The following is a 13,309-nucleotide window of genomic DNA, read 5'->3' as shown; positions in this document are numbered from 1 at the left end:
TATCCTGGTTGTATTAGCTCAATAACCAAGAGAGACAACAGTATCCGGGTTGTATTAGCTCAATAACCAAGAGAGACAACAGTATCCTGGTTGTATTAGCTCAATAACCAAGAGAGACAACAGTATCCTGGTTGTATTAGCTCAATAACCAAGAGAGACAACAGTATCCTGTTTGTATTAGCTCAATAACCAAGAGAGACGACAGTAACCTGGTTGTATTAGCTTAATAACCGAGAGAGACAACATTAAACTGGTTGTATTAGCTCAATAACCAAGAGAGACAACAACACGTTACTTCCTGTTGTACGCGGAATGAGGGAGAGCTCGGTTTGTTGTTTTGGAAAATGTGTTGTTTTGGAAAGTTTTGAGTCTATTGAAAAAGTTACTAGCTAGCTACCTTTTGAGTTTGGATCCTGTGGTTGGTATCAGTTACTGGGACCGCTACTATCTGTCCAGGGATCCTGCCGACCGGCCGGGTCTGAGGAGCTGCTTGGCGTAGCAGCTAGCCTAGCTGCTAGCTAAATGCCTATCAAGCTAGCAGGGCTTGAACGCAGCCCGCGACACGGTTAGCCATTGTGGCTGGGACAGCGGATTGTCCCGGGCTTGTGGCTGTCTAGATCCCTGCTGTTTGTTGTTGTTGTCTTCAGTCTTCCTTGTGACCTGTCCTGTCTGGACCTGAGAGACCTGCTCTGTCTGGAACTGAGAGACCTGTCCTGTCTGGAACTGAGAGACCTGTCCTGTCTGGAACTGAGAGGAGTAACAGCGTAACCTACGTTGCTACCATGACAAAGACCAAAGCCGGTGGGAGAACCGTTGAGGACAGTGGTGTCTCTCTATCACAGGTGAAGGATTTTTTAAAGGAACAAAAAGAGTTCTACAAGCAGTTGTTACCTTCAACATAGAAATGCTACCAAAAATAATTGACTGAAACTGGTTACAAATGACGGAGTCACCCATGATTCACCAAATTATATTTTGAAGGAGGAAGTACTTTAAGCATATGTTATTGTTTCAGTCGCCTCCATCTCCTCTAACTGAAGCTAATTGTAGGATTTTTTTTCTTCTATTGATAATGTAAAATTAACAGCCACACAGAAAGACTCATGTGAAGGTGAAATTACAGAGGAGGAACTTCTGGATGCAATTAAAGACTTTAAGTCTGGGAAAACTCCAGGGTTGGATGGCATACCAGTCGAGGTATACCAAACCTTTTTTGATATACTCAGAGGACTGTTATTAGCATGTTTTAACCACTCCTATGTAAATGGTAGATTATCAGACACTCAAGAAGGTCTGATTTCATTATTACTGAAACAGGATACAAGTGGAAAATATAAAGATCCAGTCCATTTAAAAAATTGAAGGCCCCTTACACTTCAGTGTTGTAAAGCAAAATGTATAGCGCATAGAATTAAAAAGGTATTGTCGGACATTATTCATTCTAATCAGACAGGTTTTTTACATGGACGATACATTGGAGATAATATAAGGCAAGTATTGGAAACAATAGAACACTATGGAAAATATGGGAAACCAGGCCTGCTATTCATAGCAGACTTTGAAAAGGCATTTGATAAAGTACGACTGGAGTTTATGCCTGGAGCATTTCAATTTAGGAGAATCTCTTATAAAATGGGTTAAAATCATGTATAGTAACCCTAGGTGTAAAATAGTAAATAATGGCTATTTCTCCTAAAGTTTTAAACTGTCAAGAGGAGTGAAACAAGGTTGTCCACAATCGGCATATCTATTTATTGTGGCCATCGAGATGTTAGCTATTAAAATCAGATCTACAATTTTTACATTACCATGTAGTTTACCAATAAAATGGTCTGATGGTGATGTGGATATACTCAGAATACATATCCCAAAGGAAATAAATGATCTCACTTCAATACATTTAAATAGAAAGTTAGCAAAAATAGATAAGATCTTGCTACCATGGAAAGGTAAATACCTGTCAATTTGTGGAAAAATCACCCTGATTAACTCTTTAGTATTATCCCAGTTTACCTATTTGCTTGTGGTCTTGCCTATGCCTAGCGAACAGTTTTTAAAATTCTATGAGAAAAAAATATTCAATTTTATTTGGAACGGCAAGCCAGACAGACTTAAACAGGCCTATTTATATAATGAATATGAATTCGGAGGACAGAAATGATTAAATATTAAAGCATTAGACCTCTCACTAAAAGCTTCAGTCATACAAGAACAAATACTGCAACAAATATTGTGGTTAAACTCAAATATACTAATTGATAAAAAAAAACATTTTTTAAAATTAAAATAAAAACAAGGGATAAAGGTATAAATTATATCATAGGTAGGACTGGTGGAGTTAAAACATTATTTAATCCCCTGCTGATTTTGTACGTTTGCCCACTGACAAACAAATGATCAGTCTATAATTTTAATGGTAGGTTTATTTGAACAGTGAGAGACAGAATAACAACAAAAAAATCCAGAAAAACGCATGTCAAAAATGTTATACATTTATTTGCATTTTAATGAGGGAAATAAGTATTTGACCCCCTCTCAATCAGAAAGATTTCTGGCTCCCAGGTGTCTTTTATACAGGTAACGAGCTGAGATTAGGAGCACACTCTTAAAGGGAGTGCTCCTAATCTCAGCCTGTTACCTGTATAAAAGAGACCTGTCCACAGAAGCAATCAATCAATCAGATTCCAAACTCTCCACCATGGCCAAGACCAAAGAGCTCTCCAAGGATGTCAGGGACAAGATTGTAGACCTACACAAGGCTGGAATGGGCTACAAGACTATCGCCAAGCAGCTTGGTGAGAAGGTGACAACAGTTGGTGTGATTATTCGCAAATGGAAGAAACACAAAAGAACTGTCAATCTCCCTCGGCCTGGGGCTGCATGCAAGATCTCACCTCGTGAAGTTTCAATGATCATGAGAACGGTGAGGAATCAGCCCAGAACTACACGGGAGGATCTTGTCAATGATCTCAAGGCAGCTGGGACCATAGTCACCAAGAAAACAATTGGTAACACACTACGCCGTGAAGGACTGAAATCATGCAGCGCCCGCAAGGTCCCCCTGCTCAAGAAAGCACATATACAGGCCAGTCTGAAGTTTGTCAATGAACATCTGAATGATTCAGAGGAGAACTGGGTGAATGTTTTGTGGTCAGATGAAACCAAAATCAAGCTCTTTGGCATCAACTCAACTCGCCGTGTTTGGAGGAGGAGGAATGCTGACGATGACCCCAAGAACACCATCCCCACGTCAAACATGGAGATGGAAACATTATGCTTTGGGGGTGTTTTTCTGCTAAGGGGACAAGACAACTTCACCACATCAAAGGGAGGATGGACGGGGCCATGTACCGTCAAATCTTGGGTGAAAGCCTCCTTCCCTCAGCCAGGGCATTGAAAATGGGTCGTGGATGGGCTTCCAGCATGACAATGACCCAAAACACACGGCCAAGGTAACAAAGGAGTGGCTCAAGAAGAAGCACATTAAGGTCCTGGAGTGGCCTAGCCAGTCTCCAGACCTTAATCCCATAGAAAATCTTTGGAGGGAGCTGAAGGTTCGAGTTGCCAAACGTCAGCCTCGAAACCTTAATGACTTGGAGAAGATCTGCAAAGAGGAGTGGGACAAAATCCCTCCTGAGATGTGTGCAAACCTGGTGGCCAACTACAAGAAACGTCTGACCTCTGTGATTGCCAACAAGGGTTTTGCCACCAAGTACTAAATCATGTTTTGCAGAGGGGTCAAATACTTATTTCCCTCATTAAAATGCAAATCAATTTATAACATTTTTTACATGCGTTTTTCTGGATTTTTTTGTTGTTATTCTGTCTCTCACTGTTCAAATAAACATACCATTAAAATTATAGACTGATCATGTCTTTGTCAGTGGGCAAACATACAAAATCAGCAGGGGATCAAATACTTTTTTCCCTCACTGTATATACAGTGGGGAGAACAAGTATTTGATACACTGCTGATTTTGCATGTTTTCCTACTTACAAAGCATGTAGAGGTCTGTAATTTTTTATCATAGGTACACTTCAACTGTGAGAGACGGAATCTAAAACAAAAATCCAGAAAATCACATTGTATGATTTTTAAGTAATTAATTTGCATGACATAAGTATTTGATCACCTACCAACCAGTAAGAATTCCGGCTCTCACAGACCTGTTAGTTTTTCTTTAAGAAGCCCTCCTGTTCTCCACTCATTACCTGTATTAACTGCACCTGTTTGAACTCGTTACCTGTATAAAAGACACCTGTCCACACACTCAATCAAACAGACTCCAACCTCTCCACAATGGCCAAGACCAGAGAACTGTGTAAGGACATCAGGGATACAATTGTAGACCTGCACAAGGCTGGGATGGGCTACAGGATAATAGGCAAGCAGCTTGGTGAGAAGGCAACAACTGTTGGCGCAATTATTAGAAAATGGAAGAAGTTCAAGATGACGGTCAATCACCCTCGGTCTGGGGCTCCATGCAAGATCTCACCTCGTGGGGCATCAATGATAATGAGGAAGGTGAGGGATCAGCCCAGAACTACACGGCAGGACCTGGTCAATGACCTGAAGAGAGCTGGGACACTCAATCACTGTGGTATTTTTTATTGGTAAATTTACAAACAAATATTATGTTAAATAGATTGTATCTCATTATGGTAAGTGGTGAAATAAGTATAGCCAGTTATACAGTGGGGAAAAAAAGTATTTAGTCAGCCACCAATTGTGCAAGTTCTCCCACTTAAAAAGATGAGAGAGGCCTGTAATTTTCATCATAGGTACACGTCAACTATGACAGACAAAATGAGAAAATTTTTTTCCAGAAAATCACATTGTAGGATTTTTTATGAATTTATTTGCAAATTATGGTGGAAAATAAGTATTTGGTCAATAACAAAAGTTTCTCAATACTTTGTTACATACCCTTTGTTGGCAATGACACAGGTCAAACGTTTTCTGTAAGTCTTCACAAGGTTTTCACACACTGTTGCTGGTATTTTGGCCCATTCCTCCATGCAGATCTCCTCTAGAGCAGTGATGTTTTGGGGCTGTCGCTGGGCAACACAAACTTTCAACTCCCTCCAAAGATTTTCTATGGGGTTGAGATCTGGAGACAGGCTAGACCACTCCAAGACCTTGAAATGCTTCTTACGAAGCCACTCCTTCGTTGCCCGGGCGGTGTGTTTTGGATCATTGTCATGCTGAAAGACCCAGCCACGTTTCATCTTCAATGCCCTTGCTGATGGAAGGAGGTTTTCACTCAAAATCTCACGATACATGGCCCCATTCATTATTTCCTTTACACGGATCAGTCGTCCTGGTCCCTTTGCAGAAAAACAGCCCCAAAGCATGATGTTTCCACCCCCATGCTTCACAGTAGGTATGGTGTTCTTTGGATGCAACTCAGCATTCTTTGTCCTCCAAACACGACGAGTTGAGTTTTTATCAAAAAGTTATATTTTGGTTTCATCTGACCATATGTCATTCTCCCAATCCTCTTCTGGATCATCCAAATGCACTCTAGCAAACTTCAGACGGGCCTGGACATGTACTGGCTTAAGCAGGGGGACACGTCTGGCACTGCAGGATTTGAGTCCCTGGCGGTGTAGTGTGTTACTGATGGTAGGCTTTGTTACTTTGGTTCCAGCTCTCTGCAGGTCATTCACTAGGTCCCCCCATGTGGTTCTGGGATTTTTGCTCACCGTTCTTGTGATCATTTTGACCCCACGGGGTGAGATCTTGCGTGGAGCCCCAGATCGAGGGAGATTATCAGTGGTCTTGTATGTCTTCCATTTCCTAATAATTGCTCCCACAGTTGATTTCTTCAAACCAAGCTGCTTACCTATTGCAGATTCAGTCTTCCCAGCCTGGTGCAGGTCTACAATTTTGTTTCTGGTGTCCTTTGACAGCTCTTTGGTCTTGGCCATAGTGGAGTTTGGAGTGTGACTGTTTGAGGTTGTGGACAGGTGTCTTTTATACTGATAACAAGTTCAAACAGGTGCCATTAATACAGGTAACGAGTGGAGGACAGAGGAGCCTCTTAAAGAAGAAGTTACAGGTCTGTGAGAGCCAGAAATCTTGCTTGTTTGTAGGTGACCAAATACTTATTTTCCACCATAATTTGCAAATAAATTCATAGAAAATCCTACAATGTGATTTTCTGGATTTTTTTTCCTCAATTTGTCTGTCATAGTTGACGTGTACCTATGATGAAAATTACAGGCCTCTCTCATCTTTTTAAGTGGGAGAACTTGCACAATTGGTGGCTGACTAAATACTTTTTTCCCCCACTGTAATTGTAATGGCTTAGCAGATAATAAACAAACGTTTAAAGGTTAACAAACCTCCAAACGAGCTTCAATGCCATACAACACTCCTTCAGTAGCCTCCAACTGCTCTTAAACACTAGTAAAACTAAATGCATGCTTTTCAATCGAACGCTGCTGGCACCCGCCCACCCGACTAGAATCACCACTCTCGACGGGTCTGACCTAGAGTATGTGGACAACTACAACTACAAATACCTAGGTGTCTGGTTAGACTGTAAACTCAACTTCCAGACTCACATAAAGAATCTCCAATCCAAAGTTAAATCTAAAATCGGCTTCCTATTTCGCAACAAAGCCTCCTTCACTCATGCTGCCAAACATGCCCTCGTAAAACTGACTATCCTACCGATCCTTGACTTCGGCGATGTCATTTACAAAATAGCCTCCAACACTCTACTCAGCAAATTGGATGTAGTCTATCACAGTGCCATCCGTTTTGTCTCCAAAGCCCCATACACTACCCACCACTGTGACCTGTACGCTCTTGTTGGCTGGTCCTCACTACATGTTCGTCGTCAAACCCACTGGCTCCAGGCCATCTATAAATCACTGCTAGGCAAATCCCCGCCTTATCTTAGCTCATTGGTCACCATAGCAGCACCCACCCGTAGTCTGCGCTCCAGCAGGTATATCTCACTGGTCATTCCCAAAGCCAACACCTCCTTTGGCCGCCATTCCTTCCAGTTCTCTGCTGCCAATGACTGGAACAATTGCAAAAATCTCTGAAGCTGGAGACTCTTATCTCCCTCAATAACTTTAAGCATCAGTTGTCAGAGCAGCTTACCGATCACTGCACCTGTACACAGCCCATCTGAAATTAGCCCACCCAACTACCTCATCCCCATATTGTTATTTATTTTGCTCTTTTGCACCCCAGTATCTCTATTTGCACATAATCTCTTGCACATCTAGCATTCCAGTGTTAATACTATTGTAATTATTTTGCACTATAGCCTATTTATTGCCTTACCTCCATAACTTGCTACATTTGCACACACTGTATATATATTTTCTGTTGTATTTTTGACTTTATGTTTTTTACCCCATATGTAACTCTGTGTTGTTTTTATTGCACTGCTTTGCTTTATCTTGGCCAGGTCGCAGTTGTAAATGAGAACCTGTTCTCAACTGGCTTACCTGGTTAAATAAAGGTGAAATAAAAAAATAAAAAATAAAAATAGAACACCATATAGAAGACATAGACATATCATTACATACAGTATAGAACACCATATAGAAGACATAGACATATCATTACATACAGTATAGAACACCATCTAGAAGACATAGACATATCATTACATACAGTATAGAACACCATATAGAAGACATATCATTACATAGAGTATAGAACACGATATAGAAGACATAGACATATCATTACATACAGTATAGAACACCATCTAGAATAAATAAACACACTGTAATGTAAAGTGTTACATCATTCTCAATGATCAGTCAATACATACGGTATTCATTTCACCTACAGTACATTGTATCCATTTCAAGTCCCCCCTCCCCCATTGTAGATAATTATCTATAAAACATTGTACAGTTTTACAACCACGTATTAGTTATTATGGATGGTTATAGTTAGTGTCATAGCACATACGTTTAAGGCATTACACAATTCATTAAAAGCATTATACATATGTACTTCATAGAAACTGTTACCCTTTATATATTCTAACCACTCTATTTAATGTATTCCATATTAAGGGCCCTAACCTAGGAACACAAATCTTTGTCTCTATTAACATTGCGTACAGTTCTCTCTCTCTCTCTCTCTCTCTCTCTGTCTCTCTCTCTCTGTCTCTCTCTCTCTCTCTCTCTCTCTCTCTCTCTCTCTCTCTCTCTCCTCTCTCTCCCTCTAACCCCACCCCTCTGGCAGAACCAGGAAGTCCCTCCCCTCCACAAACTCTCTTCTGTGGAAACGAAACTTATCTGATTCTCTGTGTCGTCTGTCTGTGTGAGAGTGAACAACCGTCCAAATGGCTCAGCAGGGAGTTCTGCTGGACCAGGACCAGTTCTGTTGTTCTGTCTGTCTGGATCTACTGAAGGAGCCAGTGGCTATTCCCTGTGGACACAGTTACTGTAGGAGCTGTATTGAGGGCTGCTGGGATCAGGATGTTCTGAAAGGGGTCTATAGCTGTCCTCAGTGCAGAGAGACCTTCACTCCAAGGCCTAATCTGAGGAAAAATAACATGTTGGCTGAAGTGGTGGAGAAACTGAAGAAGACAGGACTCCAGGCTGCTCCCCCTCCTGCTCTGTGCTATGCTGGACCTGGAGATGTGGCGTGTGATTTCTGCACTGGGACCAGAAAGCAGAAAGCCCTCATGTCCTGTCTGGTGTGTCTGGCCTCTTACTGTGAGACTCACCTCCAACCTCACTATGAATTTCCTGCTTTCAAGAAGCACAAGCTTGTCAAAGCCACCGCACAACTACAGGAGAAGATCTGCTCTCATCATGACAAACTGCTGGAGGTTTACTGTCGTACCGATCAGCAGTGTATCTGTTATCAGTGTGTGATGGATGAACATAAAGGCCATGATACAGTGTCAGCTGCAGCAGAGAGGACTGAGAAACAGGTAAGACCAGAACTACTTGTTGGTGACTGTCTGATAAACAAATAATTTAAAAGATACAGTAGGAACTAAGGCTGTTTGAATATGAGATCATTCAAATGATATCGATCCACGGCAGAACAAATATGAACACAAACCTTGAGTATATAGATATGTTAACCCAGATTCTCCAAATGTATCACCATTTTCTAAAGTCAAACACCATTATCAAACACCATTGTAATTCGTTATCAAACACCATTATCATTCGTTATCAAACACCATTATCATTCGTTATCAAACACCCAATCAGCTCCCCTGTTTTGTGCACTGTTAAAACTATAATCATTCACATAACAACTTAATAATATAATTTCACACAGACTCTTCCTCAACATTTTAATCCCTATCTTCTATGTGCCCTATGTCCCATTACTATACTATTGATCTACTGGACAAATAAAGCTTGATAGCTCATTGAAGAGTGATTCTCCACAGAGGCAGCTGGGGATGAGTCAGCAGAAGGTCCAGCAGAGATTCCAGGAGAGAGAGAAGGACCTGAAGGAGCTCCAACAGGCTGTGGAGTCTCTCAAGGTGAGTATTGTTGACCAGAGGAGAGGCATAATTTCACTTCTCTCCTCCAGTCAGAGAGAGAGAGAGGGGGGGGGGGGGCTCTCCAATCCCACTGACCCCACTGTTGGGAACAAGCTGTCTGGACTCTTTTCAGAGAATAGACTGCTTAATGGAACCGGCGGGATATGAACCAGGTCTACCGCGGGAGAAAACAACATCTTGACCGTTACACCAAGAGGACATTCCCTATTGGGCTGAGGGCCCATTCGCCAGACTGAGTTCTGGAGGTGAAATGGAAATGAATGAGGGAGAGTTAAGTGAGGTAGAAGGTGTGGTGATGAGCTCAGAACCAGAGCCCGGTATCAATGGACATGATAAAGAAGAATCTGGTGCAGTAAGAGATACATTTTTGGAGAAAGTGGATCCATTCCTTTTGGCAGATCCATTTGTAGTTTCAGGGTGGGTGGGAAAGGAGTTGGGTGCAGTTGAATCAGTGAAGGTAACCTGTAGTGGACTTGTGATATTTGTTTGTGTTTCTTCTGACCAGAGGGAGTGGGCGCTCCGTGTCACGCAACTTGGGTCAAGATCTGTTTCTTGCTTTGCTCTTAGGAACAGGGCACCATTGAAAGGAGTGATTTCTGGGGTAGCGTTAAGTGTGGAGGTGGAGCAATTCAAGTTGAAGCTTCTTGGTGTTTGTGATTCCCGCCGTTTGGTGCAACACAGACCCGGTGGTGAGCGTGGTGAAACAGAGGAGTCAGTCCTTTTGAGTTATGAGTCTTTACCCGACAAAGTCAAAGGCCAAAGAGTGATATATGCTTCAGTAAAGTTAGCTTCTTAGCGTTCATAGCAATGGTTATCAACTGTACCGCAGAAATGGAATGTAAATCACAGAAAATAGATGTTGTGGTGGCAGCTGCAGAGAAGTATTTGGGCATACAAGATTAGACTTCAGAAGAGTTACAGGGTGTGTTGAGTGGTGGTGTCCCGTCCTCCCAGGCCGTTGGCATGGTGCAGGAGCAGATAGGGTCAAAGTAGTGGAATGGGGTAGTGGGTATTTAATGAGTGTAAGGTTAATTGGAAGGGTGTTTTTTGTATCATTATAATTTCCCCTTTTCCCATTTTGTATCACAAAGTATAATGGATTTATATTATAGTCCAGTTGGAGGCGGTAATGCAACATATTGGATGCCAACCGCTGTTAAACTCCAAAGAAGAAGAAACGTTATATTAAGGCAATGTACAGTGTCTCTGCCTCTCTCATTCCATCACTTTCGCGGTAGTTGGTTGTGTGGGTCTCTGGTTATGAATGGGGTGCTGACAGACAATCGTTGATGGATATTTATAGAGCTCTGATCAGGACGCCAATTGATTACGGGTGTATAGTTTATCGAACAAGGCAAAACTTGGCTTCAGAAGCTGGACACAATCCAGTATATAGCTTTAAGGATATGTATTGGTGCATTTAAATCAACATCTGTATGTGCCTTACTGGTGGAGGCAGGTGAGATACCTTTGGATATACAGCGTAAAAAATGGTCATTATCTTATTGGGTTAGGTTGAAAGGCTGTGAGGTTGAGCATCCCACTGCTACTGTTCTAGATGACTGTTGGGAATATACTAGTAGACAAGGCAGTGGTTTTGGTTGGACAGTTGGAAAGCTTACTGATGAGAGTGGTTTGAGGGAGTTGGAGGTTGGCCCTTCTGTGGTGATAGGGGATGTTCCTCCATGGTTACTCCCAGACCCTGCTGTTGATCTAACCTTGGTAGAGAAAAGGAAAGATTGGTCAGAAGTCAGTGATATAGAGAAACTGGTTGACAATTACATTGGTAGAGGTTTTTATGCTTTTTTAATGCTTTTCACAGACGGATCCAAGGACCCAGATAGTGGGCTCACAGGAGCAGGCGTTTACGTTCCTGAATTTGATGTGCAGATATGTAGAAGACTAACAGATGAACTGTCAGTATACTCAGTTGAACTGTTGGTGATAATAGTTGCCCTCCAGTGGGTGGAGGACGTACAACCTGTTAGAATTATAGTATGGTCAGATTCTCTGTCTGTATTGAATAGTTTATCATCTGGTAAATCTAATAGGAGTGACCTGCTATTGGAGGTATTAATGTTATTATGGAGAATTGAGAGAATGGGTTTAGTAGTGAGATTCTGCTGGGTCCCAGCACATTCGGGTGTGGAAGGGAATGAAATTGTAGACCAGTTAGCTAAAAGAGCTTTGAAACTAGATATAATTGATATTAATGTTCCACTGGGTAGAGGTGAGGCCAAATGTAAGATCAGAGCCATTTTGATAGATGTGTGGCAGAAGAGATGGTACTCTGAGCACAAGGGCTGGCATTTATATGAATAGTTTACAGTTTTACAGAAAGGTAGATGGACCAAGATTCAAAGGTCAGATTAGGAAGGAAGAGGTGGTGTTTACTAGATTGCGCTTAGGACATTGTACATTGAACTCGTCATTACATCTGGTTGGCAAGCATGGGAATGGTTTGTGTCTGGAAGGTACGGTCGATGAAACGGTGGAGCATGTGTTGTTATATTGTTGTAAGTATGTTGAAGAGAGGGAAAGATTGAAGTGTAGGGTCATTGAGGTTGGACGGGGTTGGGGGGGTTTGGAAGGGATTTAGGGGATGGGGGAGGGTCTATTAGAAGTTAGTAGGGCTCTTCTTTATTTTCTCAGAAGTACTGAGTTAGGTAGGAGGATTTAGAAATGTTGGAAACCGTGATTGACCACACACTCCAGCACAGTAGGTGGCGGCATGCACCTTTAACGTTGGTTTGTGGACCGCCATTATATCATAGAAGAAGAAGTTGTTGCTGTGAGAGATTTGTGGTTCGTGAGGAGGGCTACTATTCTTGTTTCTTTTGGTTCTTGCGTATTTTCTGAATGTATTTTCTGATGGTGGAGGGTTTGTTTATTGGTTTCCACTGTTTATCGTTTAGAGTTGAGGGGGAGTAGGGGTAGTTTGTTAGGGCGGCGTGATGGCCTCAACCGAGTGGAGAAGAAACGCTGTCGCTTCGGGTGCGTTCCGGAGAAAGGTGTGGAGGAAGTTTTGCTCTGGTCGGCGAACAGGTTGGAGCGGAACATCTGCACTCTGCATCCAGAATGAACAAGGCGGTGGTTGTGTTAATGAAAAAGGTTTGTCTTGTTGTGAGGGGTGTGTTGGTGCAGATGTCGCCTCTTTCGATAAGAGTTGTGGTGGCTAATCTGCCTCCGTTTATTGCTTCCGAACAGACCGCAAGTAGTTGGTTAGTTTTGGTAAATTTGCAAGTGGTTTCCGTGTGCTCTCGGCTGGGTGCCAAGCGGAATCCGTTAAACATGTCTCTTTTCGTAGACAAGTGTTTGTTTCTTAACAAACTTCAAGGTTACACAGGGGAGGGGTGGAACACAGGGTTTGCTAGCACAGATAGTTTTGGGTGTTTCTAGTGTGGGGATCATCAGTTATAGGCTACAAGCAGCAATATGATTGATAGGTAGGACAGGTATTGAACCCAAATAATCCCTACTCAGATGCGCTAACCTCAACCCTAGTAAACATGCATTATAAAAACCTTCTATAGAAAATTATCTCATATTGGGAGTAAATAGCCTCTGAATAGAAAAAGAAAAAACACTGCATCTTCCAGCCCACCAATAAATTACATAATGCAACCTTGGCGGTTAGCATATTTACCTCAACATGCCCCTCGCTTGCCTGAGAATGCAGAGTGCTCGATGCTGGTTGATGAATTTGACAATTAATGTACTAGGAAAATACGTTTTTGTCGACCAGAGGTGACTGAATTAATGTTTAGGCGTATTGATAATCATTATAGTAATGAAGT

This window comes from Coregonus clupeaformis, unplaced genomic scaffold, assembly GCF_020615455.1.
Source record: "Coregonus clupeaformis isolate EN_2021a unplaced genomic scaffold, ASM2061545v1 scaf0828, whole genome shotgun sequence".
Lineage (NCBI taxonomy): Eukaryota > Metazoa > Chordata > Actinopteri > Salmoniformes > Salmonidae > Coregonus > Coregonus clupeaformis.
The sequence above is the reverse complement of the archived record's forward strand: the minus strand, read 5'-3'. Positions refer to the sequence as shown.